The sequence below is a fragment of the Felis catus genome, chromosome F2 (assembly GCF_018350175.1).
Source record: "Felis catus isolate Fca126 chromosome F2, F.catus_Fca126_mat1.0, whole genome shotgun sequence".
NCBI lineage: Eukaryota > Metazoa > Chordata > Mammalia > Carnivora > Felidae > Felis > Felis catus.
Genome location: NC_058385.1, coordinates 57,962,907 through 57,978,188, shown reverse-complemented (window position 1 = coordinate 57,978,188; position 15,282 = coordinate 57,962,907). Strand labels below are relative to the sequence as shown.

General features: G+C 34.0%; 1 protein-coding gene and 1 long non-coding RNA gene across 11 annotated transcripts in view; one reads left to right on the top strand and one right to left on the bottom strand.

Moving 5' to 3' along the window:
* The window catches only part of CSMD3 (CUB and Sushi multiple domains 3), a 1,245,869-nt gene that overhangs the window by 150,234 nt on the left and 1,080,353 nt on the right, over positions 1-15,282 (top strand). The window lies entirely within an intron of this gene.
* LOC109496175 overlaps positions 1-15,282 on the bottom strand; it is a 593,347-nt gene that overhangs the window by 551,617 nt on the left and 26,448 nt on the right. The window lies entirely within an intron of this gene.

Below are 15,282 nucleotides of genomic sequence, written 5' to 3'. Positions count from 1 at the left end.
GGTATATTTAGATAAAAATCAGAAGTGAACTATATATAAATTCAAAAATGGTATTTAAGGGGCGCCTGGATGGCGCAGTCGGTTAAGTGTCCGACTTCAGCCAGGTCACGATCTCGCGGTCCGTGAGTTTGAGCCCCGCATCAGGCTCTGGGCTGATGGCTCGGAGCCTGGAGCCTGTTTCCGATTCTGTGTCTCCCTCTCTCTCTGCCCCTCCCCCGTTCATGCTCTGTCTCTCTCTGTCCCAAAAATAAATAAAAAACATTGAAAAAAAATTTTTTTTTTAAAAATGGTATTTAAAATTTTTAATTTGATTTTATAAAATATTATATTACTAAATTGGGATATAAAGGTTGGGAAGACAAAAAAAATTGAAGCATTCAAGAAACATACATGATAAGTTTCTAAATAATGTTCCTCCCTAAATGTAGATTTAAAAACATTAATCTTGGAAAGCAGAACAGATCATAAAGTTTACACACACATATAACAAACTAAAGACTACAAATCAGTGGCAAAATCTAGTGATTAAACATTGTTAACTATCTTTCACCGATATTAAAATCAATGCATTATATTTGATTATATGTTTCTTTCAAAATTGCTTTTTTGGGGCACCTGGGTGATTCAGTTGGTTAAGCAACCAACCCCTGATTTTGGCTCAGGTCATGATCTTACAGTTCTTGAGACTGAGCCCCATGGCCGGCTCACTCTCTTTCTCTCCCCCTCCCCTCACATCTCTCTGTCTCTCTGTCTCTCTGTCTCTCTGTCTCTCTCTCTCAAAATAAATAATATTAAAAAATTAAAAAATAACAAAAATAAAAAATTGTTTTTAAGTTTATTTATTTATTTTGAGAGAGAGAGAGAGAGAGAGAGACATGGTGTGAGTGGGGGAGGGGCTGAGAGTGATGGAGAGAGAGAATCCCAAGCAGGCTCTGCACTATCAGCTCAGAGCTTGATATGGGGCTCACACCCACAAAGCTGTGAGATCATGACCTGATCCCTCTCTCTCTTCCTCTGCCTCTATCCCCCACTCATGCTCTTTCTGTCTCTAAAATAAAAATAAATAATAAAATAGAACTGCTTTTTTGAACTATTTGAAAATCAAAACAAAATGTCAGAATCCTTATGTAAATGTGATACTCTGACTAGTGAATAGAAGTAAAAAATGCACAGAATATGGAACTTGCCAGAGTGGTATCAATATATTTGTGGTAATTTTTTAATTCATAAATCAATCATAGAAACCTCATTTCATTCATTTAAAACATAATGTTTCCTAATTACAAAAGCCAAATTATTTTTGGATGAGATGGGAGTGCTGGAAAATAACCAAAAAGAACAGCAATATTAATACAACTCACTGCTCACCAGATCTTTTGAGACACTGGTACTAAGTCACCATTTAATGGGTCAGTTATATTTCTACATGAATGTCCTAAATACTTTTTACTCTCTTTTAAAAATAATTTTGGAACTGGAGAGTGTTATGCTAAGTGAAATAAGTCATACAGAGAAAGACAAATACGATATGTTTTCACTCTTATGTGGATCCTGAGAAACTTAACAGAAGACCATGGGGGAGGGGAAGGAAAAAAAAAAGTTAGAGAGGGAGGGAGCCAAACCATAAGAGACTCTTAAAAACTGAGAACAACCTGAGGGTTGATGGGGGGTGCGAGGGAGGGGAGGGTGGGTGATGGGTATTGAGGAGGGAACCTTTTGGGATGAGCACTGGGTGTTGTATGGAAACCAATTTGACAATAAATTTCATATTAAAAATAAATAAATAAAATAAAAATAATTTTGTATATAAAATATATAACAATGTGACATACAATTTAAGATGGATTGTATTAGAATGAATACTCATAAGCCTGCCACTTAACCAAGAGAGTGCCAACATTTGTTTCTTCCTTATACCTTCCCTGGCCTTACTCTGATGTCTCACCAGGAGACGGGAAAATATCCCTGTATAAAGGCCATCCTTAATTTAAAAAACTATAGTTTAATCATACATTAACCTATCTCTAAGCAGCATAAAGTTTCATTTTGCTTATTTTTAAGTTTTATGAAATATATAGCATACCATTACTTATGCATATACTACACCTCAATTATGCATATACTACAGTCTTATGCATATACTATACTTCAATATGAATATAATGCTCTTTGTCTATTTTCTAGAAGACATTCATTTGTATCGCTTTCACTTTTGCTTATATAAATAATGTGGCTACGAATAAACTTGTATACTTCTTAGGGAACAGGGTAGAAGAGATTCTCTTAGATCTCAGAGTGAAGGGCTGATTCAATGTATACAGAAGATGTAATTGTTCAAATTTATTCAAATTTATGTAAAGCTCATTGTTTTCCCAAGCAGTCACAGCACTCTACAGTACTACTAACAATGTATAATAAATTATTTACAATGTATAATGTCTCTATACTGGACCTATTCAACACTTGACAGCTATTAGAAATCTTAACTTTTGACAATCCATTGGTTGTAAAATACTGTCATGGTTTGAATTGGTATTCTTCTTATTGCATGAGGTTGAACTTGAAAAAACATTTTTGAGTACAGGTGACACACAACAATACATTAGTTTCAGATGTACAACATAGTGATTCCACAAGTTTACACATTACGCTGTGCTCACCACAAGTGCAGCTACCATCTGCCACCATACAACCCTATTGCAGTATCACTGACGATACTCCCTAGGCTGTACTTTTTATTCCTGATTTTTCTAATTCCGTAACTAAAAGTCTATACTCCCATTCTCTTTCGCTTATTTTACCCACCTCACCACCCTTCCCCTCAGACAACCGTCAGTTTGTTCTTTGTATTTACAGCCCTGATTCTGCTGTTCTGTTTTTTAGATTCCACATTTGAGTCAAATCATATGGTATTTGTCTTTCTCAATCTGATTTATTTCACTCAGCAAATACCCTTTAGGTGCATCCATGTTATTGCAGGTCACAAGGACTGAGCCACTTTAGTGAGACACCATACATGAAAATAAATTCAAAATGGATTAAAGACCTAAATAGGAGATTGAAACCATAAAACTCCTAGAAGAGAACATAGATGAATTTCTTCGACATCAGTTATAGCAACATTTTTCTAGATACGTCTCCTAAGGCAAGGGAAATAAAAGCTAAAAAGGAATTACTGGTACTATATGAAAATAAAAAGCTTTTTGCATAACAGAGGAAACCATAAAAAAACTAAAATGCAACCTGCTAAATGGGGGAAGATATTTGCAAATGATATATCTGATAAAGGAGTTAATATCCAAAATATGTAAAGAATTTACATCACTCAACACCAAAAAACCAAGTAATAAAATTAAAAACTGGATAGAGGACCTGAATAGACATTTTTTCCAAAGAAGACCTGTAGCTAGCCAACAGATACAAGAAAAGATGCTCAATATTACAAATCGTCAGGGAAATGCAAATCAAAACCACAATGAGATATCACTTCACACCTCTCAGAGTGGATAAAAAACAAAAGACAAGAAACAATAAATGTTGGCAAGGATGTGGAGAAAAAAAGAACCTTCATGCACTATTTTGGGAATGCAAATTGGTGCAGCCACTGTGGACAACAGTATGGAGGTTCCTCAAAAATTAAAAGTAGAATTGCCATATGATCTAGTAATTCCACTGCTGGGTATTTACTCAAAGAAAATAAAAAGGCTAATTTAAAAAGATGTATGTACCCTGTTTACTGCAGCGTTATTCATAAGTTTGATTTGGTTATGTTACTTTTAAAAAGCCCTATTAGGCACACAACTAGCAAATATCAAGTGGGCATTTGGATATACAAATCCAGAGCTGAGGGAAGAAAGGAGCTGGCTAAAACCATGGCTTTAGTTGAGAATACACTGAGGGAGAAAAGATGTCTAAGGACTGACGTATGGCCACTCCATAGAGACCAAGGAGGTCAGAAAGAGGCAGCAGAAGAGGATAGAAAAGACAGAGGCCAGGGAAGTAAGAGGAAGTAAAACAAGCAAGGTGTCCTAGGAGCAAAGTAGAAAGTAGAAGGATGCACAATGAACACCTACTGCAGATGCTGAGGCCAAACCCTCAAGTTCAGTGAGAGTTAGGAATTGCCCAGGGGGCTTGAAAACATAGAGATCATTTAAAACTGATCAAAGTTGTTTTTTCTAGCAGTCTTTCCTAGCAACGGGGGCAAAAATCAGTTTGAAGCAGAAGTGTTCAGGGAAGCGTGGGAAGAAACGAAATGGAAACTATAATGACAGACCACGTGTATACAAAGAACTTTGAGTGTGAAGTTGACAAAAAAAGGGTATAATCTAGAGGAAAATGTAGCAAGAGCAGAATTTATGTTAATTATATGTATATCTACGTATACCTATTATATATATTTGTTGGGAGATAATCGTATATCTGACTAACAGGAATAATTACACAACATGGTCATGTTTTGAACGGATGTTTAGGAGCATGTCTTTTTTTTGTGGCCCGCCAAGCTTCCCACTTGTTCAAATCTCTGTTAAGGCTCACTCAAAAGTTGTTGTTATCCGGGCTTGCAGTGCATTTGGCAATATAATCCACACACTAAGTTAGTAAGCTTTTGATCGTTTTGCTGTCCTTGAGTCTCATACTTTAGTAACTATATTCAAAGTCTTGGATTTTCTTTTCTAAACATAACTCTAAAATCATTATTTATTTTTTCCTCATCATCTTGTTTTTCTCTCTCTCAAATTATTAGTGACTATCCTAAAGTCATAGAAAACCTGAGAATTTTGTGAGAGGATGGCACCCTTAATTTGATTGGTATTTAATAAACTGAGGCTCCTCAATTCTCTGATCCTTTCTCTATCTTTTTTAATAATATTTCTGCCCAGAAGAAGCTGACTGTTTCACTTTTAGAAGGCTGTTATCTCTAAACTTTCTTCACTTTGATCCTCTGCTTAAAAACCAGACGGATCTTGTTTGAGCATTTGTTTGTTTGTTTGTTTTGTAGTATATACCTACATTGTAGTTTATTTTAAGAACAACTATATTGTTATATACTTCTAAAGGCAGGTAATGTTTTCCCATATTCGTTTTCTGGAATTTTTAGACATTTTCACTAGAACTAAAGGCTCAATAAGCTCACGATATGTCATGATATGTTTTACTGGAGGAAAAATGTTTCACCACCGTCTAAAATCAATCTTTACATTTCTTGCCTGTGATACTTATTTCCTCAACACCCATTATTCACCTGGCAACCTAGTGCCACATCTTTTACATTTTTGTTAGGGTAACTTAACACAAATAGCTATTTTACTTTTTTTTCTTTTTCAAATAAGCACAAGTAGAAAAAAAAGGATAGAAAATAATTCTAGTTTTAACACTGTCTTTATTATAAGAACTATTAAATATTCTAGATTAAAAATGAGACGATTCCAGGAAGTCATATGAATCTTTTTCCGAATTGAATCTTTTTTCCTGCCTTTTATAGATTAACAATATATAAATGTATAGGCATACACTAAATAAATACTCAGTGGAAAAAAATGTTTTTCTTATTCTCATTTCCCTTCAAGAAGTTGAATATAAATAGCAAGTCACAGACATAATTTTTTGATATAGATATGTATGCAGACATCACCTCCAGGGTAATCTCCCCCCTTCTTTCTCTTGCCTTACTCATGAGTCCCCCTGTTTACTGTCCTCTCTATAACCCTCACGTATAGCTAGACCTTGAATTCTGCTTTGTGAATATTTCATCTCTGCTATTTCCCTTGGATTTTACCTAACATGTAACCCAGCCTAGGCTCTTCTCTGTCAGTATCTTCCCTTGCTTTTAATCCACATCTTCACTGAGGGGCTGACATACATAAAGATTTCATCTGACCTCTTGAGGTTTCCTTCCTCTGTGCTGGAATGATAAGAGCACGTAAAATAGTGAGATCCTGCATTAGATGGTAAGTAGGTTTCAGGTTCTTGATTAATTCATAATAGATGCTCAATAAAAATGCTTGTTAAAAGTTTAAAAGCAGTTTTTATTATGAAACTGATGTGCCATATTGATGTATTTATTCTTAATTTTTAGTTTAAACATGAAAATAACATTTTGAAAATGATCATATGTTGTATGGAAACCAATTTGTCAATAAATTTCATATAAAAAATTCAAAAAAAAAAAGAAAATGATCATATGTATTTATATTTGAGGTGTTGATACAATGTAAGATGAATCCCACTATTATCGTACCAGTGACTTTTTAATCTAGAAAAAGCCTCATTTAGGTTAAAATACATAAGTGTTGTCAAAATATGTCTTAAGAGAGTCCTAGTAGGATTAATGCTCAGAACAAATGAAAATAATCAGGAAACTCTTTTAATTTGTTTATTTATTTTTGAGAGACAGAACGTGAGCAGGGGAGAGGCAGAGAGAGAGGAAGACTAGGAATCTGAACCAGGCTCCAGGCTCTAAGCTGTCAGCACAGAGCCTGACACTTGGCTCCAACTCATGAACCATGAGATCATGACCTAAGCTGAAGTCAGATGCATACATGACTGAGCTACCCACATGCCCGAGGAAACACTTTATTATAAAAACCTAAATTTTCATTTTTTTTTATTTTTTTTTTAATGTTGAGAGCGAGGCAGACTGTGAACAGGGGAGGGGCAGGGAGGGAGACACAGAATCTGAAGCAGCCTCCAAGCTCTGAGCTGTCAGCATAGCTCAGAGATCATGACCTGAGCTGAAGTCAGATGCTTAACTGACTGAGCCACCCAGGTGCCCCTAAGTTTTCATTTTTGAAGGCTGACCTAGTGATGCTCTTCTCACCATGTCTTTTCTTAACCCATATAAAAACTAAAACCCATTATGGTATCATTCTTATTTTTATACCCTTTAACTAATCTTATTGTCCTCTGTTAGTTAATGCAGTTAATATGTTACTACACATTGGATCGAGGCCTGTTGATTAAAAAATTCAACTCTGTATATATCAATTTTATTTGTTATATATTTTCCCCCTCTGCTTACCATCATATCTAAATTATTGCATGTTATAATACATAAAGTCAAAAATTGACATTTCTCTAAATTTTAGGACTAACTAAAATTTTGTAGGTCAATCAAGTACATGCTACAAAAAATAATAAATTTTCATCAAAAAATTCTATAGCTGTTTAAAAATAAAATACTTAGCTATTTACCAAGAATGTACAAAAAAATGGATATTGAAACAATATACTCTTGGTCTTGGATAGGCTTGAAATCCTTGTGTTTAAGAAGACTATATTTGCGGGGCGCCTGGGTGGCTCAGTCGGTTAAGTGTCCGACTTCGGCTCAGGTCATGATCTCGCGGTCTGTGCGTTGGAGCCCCACGTCAGGCTCTGTGCTGACAGCTCAGAGCCTGGAGCCTGTTTCAGATTCTGTGTCTCCCTCTCTCTGACCCTTCCCGTTCATGCTCTGTCTCCCTCTGTGTCAAAAATAAATAAACGTTAAAAAAAAAAAAGAAGACTATATTTGCCTTTGTATCTCTGACATTTAATATAATACAAATATGTAAATATTCAATAATATTTACCTAGAGAGTAGGTAAAAAATGACCATAATTATATTCAAAGTTTGAATAAATAATATTTCATTAAATTGTTCAGATTATCCTTAATATTCTCTTGAGATGATTTACTGAACTAAGATATCATTCTTATTTGATTATTATTACATCAAAATTGTTAGGCAAATTTCAACATTTCAGTTCCCTTAGTTAATTTTAATATGTTCTATGAACTAATTCTAACTTGCAATTCCAGTGTGCTCTTTCATATGTGTGTGTGTATGCATACATATATGCATACATATATGTATATGTATATATACGTGTATACATGCATGTATATGTGTGTATATATATATATAATGCAAATACTAAGGATGGATAATTTTAACAAACTATTGAACAAAACAACTATTATCATTAAATATATCATTAAATATCATTAAAACAAAAAAACTATTATCACAAATCAACTGTATCATTGGTCATTGGTATTGGTAAAAAATTGATCAGTAGCACCATTTTTGTAGTCAATAACTAGCATCTCACAGGTTTTTACATATAACCAACCATATATGTTTGATATTCATTTCTTTGTGTATATTTCACATATAGTTTCATAGCTGTGTACCGAAATGCATTTTATATTCTATTACTGAATTTTATGCTTTGAGAATTTCAAAAAATGCCAGTTATTAATTAGATTTAGTCCAGTTATTAATTAGATTTAGTAATTAATTAGGAAGCTGACATCTTCCTTTCATAAATCTTTTTTTCTATTATTTAACATTAAAAAAAAAAAACTTTCCAGGGAGCCAGACAGCTCAGTCAGTTCAAGGACCACCTCTTGATTTCGGCTCAGGTCATGATTTCACCATTCATGGGGTCGAGCCCTGCATCTAACTCCATGGTTAAAGCACAGAGCCTTCTTGGGATTCTTTCTATCCCTCCCTCTCTGCCACTCCCCTGTTGCTGCTCTCTCTCACTCTCTCTCTCTCTCTCTCTCTCTCTCTCTCAAAATAAAATAATGTACTTAAAAAAACCCTTTTCTCTGCAAGCCCCTTTTTCTATGTTAATAATCATGATTATTTAACCTTCATTCAAATGATGTTTCTTCCTGTGGTGTAGACCTCAAAAATTATTTCTTCTATTTGACAGACAATTAGGTTTTCCTTTTCTGCTAGGAAAGAAATAGCTAAATTCTCCCTTACTTATTATGACACTTTTTTCCCCTCTGGTGTTTATTTTCATTTGTATGCTAAATTTTGAGATGTTTTATTGAAGAACAATACACATAAGAACCCAAATTATGTGTCTGAGTTGGTGAATTATGTCAAATGAATATATCTGTGAAATTAACACTATGATCAAAAAAAGAAAACTGACTCTTCCAATCACAAACCCTTTCCCCTTCCTTCAGGATAACTATTCTCCTAACATGTAATAGGAGTTTTAATTTTGCCTGTTTTTAACTGTAAAGAAATGGAAAGATGCATTAGGTGATCTTTCCCTACATTTTGTTCAATATCATGTCAGGGAGATTCAAACATATTACTGTATGTAGTTGTGGTTTACTTATTCTCACTAACACATGGTTTCACATTTTATGAGTACATGTCAGTTTATCTGCTCTACTATTGATGGCTATGTGGATTGTTACCAGTCTGGGGTTATTGTGGTGAATAGTGCTGCTATAATCATTCTTGTACATGTATTCTCATGAGTGTGTTTAATATTTCTCTTGGTTATATATATAAATGCTTAATTTGTTCTTCTGAGTTACTGCCAAGCATTTTCCCAAATCAGTTGTACTAACTTACCCTCAATAAGTTGTGTTTGAAAGTTTAGTTGTTCTACATGCTTGACAAAACTTAGTATCGTCTGCTTTTTCACTTTTAATCCATCTACTGGTTTCAGTAGTATTAGCATTCTGTTGTTGTTTAATGAAAGAAGGTATTACTCTACTTAATCTTGTGGTTTTAATCTGTATTTTCCTACTGACGAACAAAGTCGAACACTTTTTATATGCTTATTGGTTGGTTGGATATCCTATTATATAATGTGCTACTCAAGTCTTTGCCCACCTTCCTTGGGAGCTTTCTTCTTTAATTAACAATCTGTAGGGATTATTTATGTATTCTTGATAGGAGTTCCATCACTTTGTGACTTTTCACTTTAACTGTATCTTTTATTACAGATGTTCTTAATGTAGTGTAATTTATGAAGTATTTTCTTTATTTTCCTATATTTTTAACCCTTTTGTTTAATTTAAAACTCTTAGATTATTCTAGGTCCCAAAGATATTTCTTGATATTTTATTTATTATTACTTTTTAACATTTAGATACACAACATATAGAGAATTGATTTTGTGTCTGGTGTCAAGTAAAGAACAAGGTTTATCATTTTTGTTGTTCTCATTTTTTTTCTATATGATTATATGTTTGACTCAGCACCATATATAGAAAATAAATCTTTACTGTATCTCAGCTTACTACAAATCAAGTAGATATTTATGTGCAGTTTTGTGGTTAAACTCTATTCTATTTCACTGGTCTATCTGTTAATCCTTGAACTAATAACACACTGACTTAAATGTTAATAAAATATATGCTAACTGAAATATGTAATTATAATATTTTAACATAAAATATTTTGTTCCTTCTTATCGAGCATTGATTGCTTTTCTTATCATTGCATAGAAAGGCAAGTATAGAGAACACTGTGTTTAATTTTATTAGAAAGTAACATTATCATATTTCTTCCTATCATTTTTCTCCTATAAAATGCTTTATTTCTTGTACAGTGTCTACCAAAAACCACCCAATTTAGAATCTGGTTGTTTTCTGGGATTTTGTCTTTTCTAGAATGTAGAAAGAGGGTTTCTGTAATGGGAAAACACTTTGGAGAGGCATGTGGGAGATACTGCTGTTTTTCTGATTTACACAGATCTTATGTTCCTTATCCAAGATACAGATGACAAAGTTTCCCTCTACCAACATTTTGGTATTGTCTATCCCTAATAGCATTATCCATGGGACACTAATTGCCTTTTCAATTCTATTGTTTTTCTCAAAGAAATTCCTTCTATAATCTGGTAACACATTTACTATCAATAAACACTGCCATATTATCAATGAGAACATTTTATTTGAAAGGTGGGGGGAGTTTTATTAGTTTCCTACTGGTCTGTTTTTAGTCACATATATTTCCAAGCTACTTAATTTATTTATAATATTTTAACTGTATTTTATATAATTCTTTTCAACCTCATTTTGGACTCTGAACATTATTTTCATCTTAATATATTTTGACAGGAAAGAATTTTCTGCTTTCAGCATTAAATTTCACATGTCTCTCTTTTCGTTATCTTCACTTTATGTTCAAATTGTGGTGGTAGAAAGAACATGTATTTTGGAGTCAGATTTATGTTGAATTCTATTTCTTCTACTAAATAAATAAGAGAGCAAACCACTTAACCTCTCTAAATTTTAAGGAAAAATAAGAATACAAAAAGGCCATCTTCACAGTGTGTTGTGAATTAAATGTATAAAATATTAACTCAGTAACTGGCACACAAAAAATTTCTATAAACATTAGCGATGGTGATAATGCTTTAACCATGGCTTCAATGACTCTTTCTTAATATGTATATTATTAGCCAGTACTTCATTTTCTCCTTCCACAAGTCTGTAATCAGGATTGTCCTTTATCAAGGTGAATGTCAATCATACCATAACTCACATTTTTTTCACAGCTAAGCTTCTTAAAATAATAGTCAATATGGGCTTTCATATTTATTTTCCTATTTCTGTTAATAATTACTGAATTTGATTTGTTACCTCACTGAAGCTAATCAGGACAAGGTGAACTTTTTAATTGCCAAATACATGGATTAATGTTAAGTGCTCACTTTCAAGTTAAGTACTCAAAACAACCTTTCAGAATAATTTGCAAAAACTGATCAACTCATTAAAAATTTACCAAACTAACCTAGAGTCCCCATAGACTAAAAAAAAAGAACATGGCCATCGTTTTTGGCTTTGCCATTTTTCTAACAATGTGTCTCTTAATAAGCAGTTTCTCCTTTCACTGATTTCATTTCTCTGTTTGTAAAAGGAAATAATAAAAATAAAGTCATATAACATCCCATAGGTCACGAGAATAATGGGATAATGTATGTTGAACACTTGATTCATAGTGAAAACTTAATAACTGGTAGCACTTAATATTTCATTAGTTAAAATAGTTCTGCTTTTTTGGCAAAAAAGCAGCTAAATAAAGCATTTTGTTGACATAAATATTTTAATTTTGCAGGCATGTTTAATTTCATGTTTCAAGGTAATATGATTATCCTTGTTAGCTGAAGTTAAATTTAGCCATGCATGTACATGTTGTGATATCAAATTTAATAAATATAGAAAAAAGATATATCTAATAGTTCACAGAGTACAATGAGTAAAACATTATTCAGAACTGATTTAAACTACATAAAAATAAATTTAGTTGCACTGAAAATAGCACATCATATACAGAAAAGTATTTTTATCCAAATAATATTAAAAGTGATCTAATTTTATGATCAATAAGGTACTGTAACAATGGAAAATAATGTATTTTTTATTAATTTAATGTCTCATACTTTCTTTTTCCTCTTTAGTGAAAAAATTAGAAATTTATTTTCTACCTATGAATAGCCACCTTCCCTTCTTTTTTTTTTTTTTTTTGAATCACATAGGATAAAACTAGAAAAACAAACAGAAGGAGTTTAATACAGGGCACTAATTTTAAAAGACATGAAGAGATTGGGATGCCTGGGTGGTTCAACAGGTTGAGCATCAGACTTTGGTTCAGGGCATGATCTTATGGTTCATGAGTTCTAGCTCTACATCAGGCTTTTTGCTGTAAGCACAGAGCCCACTTTGGGCCCTCTGTTCCCCTCTCTCTCCACCCCTCTCCCACTCACATGCACTCTCTCTCTCACAAATAAACAAAACACTTAAAAAACAGAAGATTATTAGTTCATTTTCGTTCTTCTGCATGTCGTTGTCCAGTTCTCAGATGATCTGCTGATACAAGTGTCTTTTTTCCATTGCATATTCTTTCCTACTTTATTGAAGTTTACTTGGCCACACATTTGTGGGTCCATTTCTGGCTTCTCTATTCTATTCCATTGATCTATGTGTCTGTTTTTGTACCAGTACCACACTGTCTTGATGATTACAGCTTTGTAATACAGCTTAAAGTCTGAAATTGTGATGCCTCTAGCTTTGCTTTTCTTTTTCAAGATTACTATGGATATTCATGGTCTTTTCTTATTCCATACAAAAATAAACTCAAAATGGATGAAAGACCTCAATGTAAGATAGGAAGTCATCCAAATCCTCCAGGAGAAAGCAGGCAAAAACTTCTTTGACCTTGGCCACAGCAACTTTTTACTCAACATGTCTCCAGAGGCAAGGGAAACAAAAGCAAAAATGGACTATTGGGACCTCATCAAAATAAAAAGCTTCTGCACAGTGAAAGAAACAAACAACTAAAAGGCAACCAATGGAATGGGAGAAGATATTTGCAAACAACATATCAGATAAAGGGTTAGTATCCAAAATCTATAAAGTATATAACAAACTCAACACCCCCCCAAAAAAAAATAATCCAGTGAAGAAATGGGTGGAAGACATGAATAGACACTTCTCCAAAGAAGACATCCAGGTGGCCAACTGACACATGAAAAAATGCTCAACGTCACTCATCATCAGGGAAATACAAATCAAAACCACAATGAGATACCACTTCAGACCTATCAGAATGGCTAACAACTTAGGCAACAACAGATGTCGGCCAGGATGCGGAGAAAGAGGATCTCTTTTGCACTGCTGGTGGGAATGCAAACTGGTGCAGCCATTCTGGAAAACAGTATGGAGGTTCCTCAAAAAACTAAAAATAGAACTACCCTACCACCAAGCAATTGCACTACTATGTATTTATCCAAGGGATACAGGTATGCTGTTTCAAAGGGACATATGCACCCCCATGTTTATAGCAGCACTATCAACAATAGCCAAAGTATAAAAAGAGCCCAAATGTCCATCAATGGATGAATAAAGGAGTGATCATATATATGTGTGTGTGTATGTATGTGTGTTTGTGTGTATATATATATATATATATATATATATATACACACACATATATATATATACACATATATATATGAATACATATATATAGATATAATGGAGTATTACTCAGCAATCAAAAAGAATGAAATCATGCCACTTGCAACTGCAACTACGTGGATGGAACTGGAGGGTTATTATGCTAAGTGAAATTAGAGAAAGATGAATATCATTTGACTTCACACATATGAGGACTTTAAGATACAAAACAGATGATCATAAGGGAAGGAAAGCAAAAATAATATAAAAACATGGAGGGGGACAAAACATAAGAGACACTTAAATACGGAGAACAAACAGAGGGTTACCGGAGGGGCTGTGGGAGGGGGATGGGCTTAATGGGTAAGGGGCATAAAGGAATCTACTCCTGAAATCACTATGGCACTACATGCTAACTAACTTTGATGTAAATTTAAAAAATAATTTTTTTTAATTTAGAATTGCTTGTTCTAGTTCTGTGAAAAATGCTGGTGTTATTTTGACAGGGATTGTACTGAACGTATAGATTGCTTTGGGTAGTACAGACATTTTAACAGTATTTGTTCTTCCAATCCATGACCGTGGAATGTTTCTCCACTTCTTTCTGTCTTTTTCAATTTCTTTCATAAGCTTTCTATAGTTTTTAGAGTACATATATTTTACCTCTTTGGTTATTCCTAGGTGTCTTATGGTTTTTAATGCAATTGTAAATGTGATCAATTCCTTGATTTCTCCTTCTGCTGCTTCATTATTGGTGTATAGAAATTCAGCTGATTTCTGTATATTCATTCAAAATGGATGAAAGATCTAAATGTTAGGCAGGAAACCATCAAAATCCTATAGGAGAAGACAAGCATCAGCCTCTTTAACCTCAGCTGCAAAAACTTCTTTTTTTTTTTCAATATATGAAATGTATTGGCAAATTGGTTTCCATACAACACCCAGTGCTCATCCCAAAAGGTGCCCTCCTCAATACCCATCACCCACCCTCCCCTCCCTCCCACCCCCCATCAACCCTCAGTTTGTTCTCAGTTTTTAAGCGTCTCTTATTCTTTGGCTCTCTCCCACTCTAACCTCTTTTTTTTTTTCTTCCCCTCCTCCATGGGTTTCTGTTAAGTTTCTCAGGATCCACATAAGAGTGAAACCATATGGTATCTGTCTTTCTCTGTATGGCTTATTTCACTTAGCATCACACTCTCCAGTTCCATCCACATTGCTACAAAGGGCCGTATTTCGTTCTTTCTCATTGCCATGTAGTACTCCATTGTATATATAAACCACAATTTCTTTATCCATTCATCAGTTCATGGACATTTAGGCTCTTTCCATAATTTGGCTATTGTTGAGAGTGCTGCTATAAACATTGGGGTACAAGTGCCCCTATGCATCAGTACTCCTGTATCCCTTGGGTAAATACCTAGCAGTGCTATTGCTGGGTCATAGGGTAGGTCTATTTCTAATTTTTTGAGGAACCTCCACACTGCTTTCCAGAGTGGCTGCACCAATTTGCATTCCCACCAACAGTGCAAGAGGGTGCCCGTTTCTCCACATCCCCTCCAGCATCTATAGTCTCCTGATTTCTTCATT